Raw genomic sequence first — 1,713 nt, 5'->3', positions numbered from 1 at the left:
ATTTCCACCAGCAGTGGAGGAGAGTTCCCCTTGCTCCACATCCTCACCAGCATAAGCTGTCTTCTGTGTTTTTGATCTTAGCCATTCTGACAGTGGTAGAGTGCTTGCCTAGCAAGTGCAAGGCCCTGGGTTCGATCCTCAGCTCCAAAAAAAAAAAAAGAAAGAAAGAAAGAAAGAAAATGCTATTGTGGTTATGAAACCGCATTTTTTTTTTTTTTTTGCCGGTCTCGCCCTTTATTGCTCCCCATCAGGCAGTGGGTACAGCCTCACCTTGCGCTGCTGCTTCTTGGTCTTCAGCTTCTCTTAATGCTTGGTGAGCTGGCGGCACATGGCTCTAGTACTCTTGGGTCGCAGGTCCAGAGGCTTGTACTTCTTGCTGTTGTAGAATTTTCTGAGGTTTTCTTTTTGAGTCTGGTTAATGACGGTGAGGACACGGGCAATAGATTTGCGAACAACTCATACCTCAGAGAGCTTGGACATGGCGCCGCCTGTCACCTTGGCGACGCGAAGCTGGGACAGCTCAACCTTCAGATGTCCAGTTGTTTTAGCAGCTCCTCCTGCTTCTTGCCACGCAGGTCCCTGGCCATGGCTCAGCTGCTCACCGCTCCACAGTTTTTTTTTTAAAGTAAAAGATAAGTTCAAATTCTTTTTTAAAAAAAGTTCCTCAAAGAAGAAGTGTGAACATTATAATGATCAGGAGCCATCAGACATATTAAAAAACAACGCTGAAATCAGGTTTACACACAACACAAAAGAGATAGTTGTGATTGTCATTTTGTTGTTTTAAGCCATGGCAAACAAACAAACAAACAAACAAACAAATAAATAAATAAAAAATGAAGGGCTTGTGTATGCAAGGAAGGCCCATTCTCCAGCTGGTGACACAACTAAGAAGTAACTGAATCCTGAGGACACTAACCTTGTCACCTGATGAGTTCCAAGGCTAATAGAAGGTGGGACCTTATCAGGTTGTAGGTCAGTGGTGGTCTGCCTTAGAAGACTACATCTTGTCCTCCTTTTCCTTCTGCCTTCACCCACCACAGGCGAGATGCTCCCTTTTTCCTTATTCTGCGCCTTCAGTTTTGTAGAAGCTTCGAGTTTGACAGAACCCCATTTGTTTGGTTTGGACTTTGCTGCCTGTCATTGGTTTTCTGCTGTGGACTGGAGCAGTGATGGAGCAGTTGACCCAAGGCGTGTGTTGTTGTGCTTCTTTATCTGACTCGGAGTGTTCCAGAGTCTGTTTCATTCCTACTCTGCTCAGTGATTGTCTTCAAATGTTCCAGTGTAGTGATAGTATCCATTCTTTTCTATTTCTCCTCTGCAGGGGAGGGGGTCACACCAGGTACTGGTAGTCCTCAGGGGTAAAGCCCTCTTGCAGAAAGTCACTCTGTTTTGTTATTGGTGATTTGTATCTTTTATTCGTTTGTATTAGCTCTGTTGATCTTCTTGGTGAATCAGCCTTTGGCTTCATTAACCCATCTTCTGTTTCATAGATTACTGCTCTAATCATAATTGTGTACTTTCTTCAGCTACTTTAGGTTTTTTTGGTTCTTCCTGATCTAGCATCTTAAGGTAAGGCAGGGTCATTGTGTTGAGAGCTTCCTCTCCTGCTTTGGTATGGGTCTATACACTTGTACCTTCCCTCTTCTGGTAATGGTTTAGCCATACTTCATGTAAATTATAATATGTCAGCTGTTTTATCCTCCAGAATGA

General features: G+C 43.7%; 1 pseudogene; it reads right to left on the bottom strand.

The window, feature by feature from the left end:
• Window positions 1-234: 234 nt before the first annotated feature.
• Window positions 235-587, bottom strand: LOC118592854 (annotated as a pseudogene).
• Window positions 588-1,713: the final 1,126 nt, after the last annotated feature.

This window comes from Onychomys torridus, chromosome 11, assembly GCF_903995425.1.
Source record: "Onychomys torridus chromosome 11, mOncTor1.1, whole genome shotgun sequence".
NCBI lineage: Eukaryota > Metazoa > Chordata > Mammalia > Rodentia > Cricetidae > Onychomys > Onychomys torridus.
Note: the sequence above shows the minus strand (reverse complement) of the source record. Positions and strands in the feature narration are given on the sequence as shown.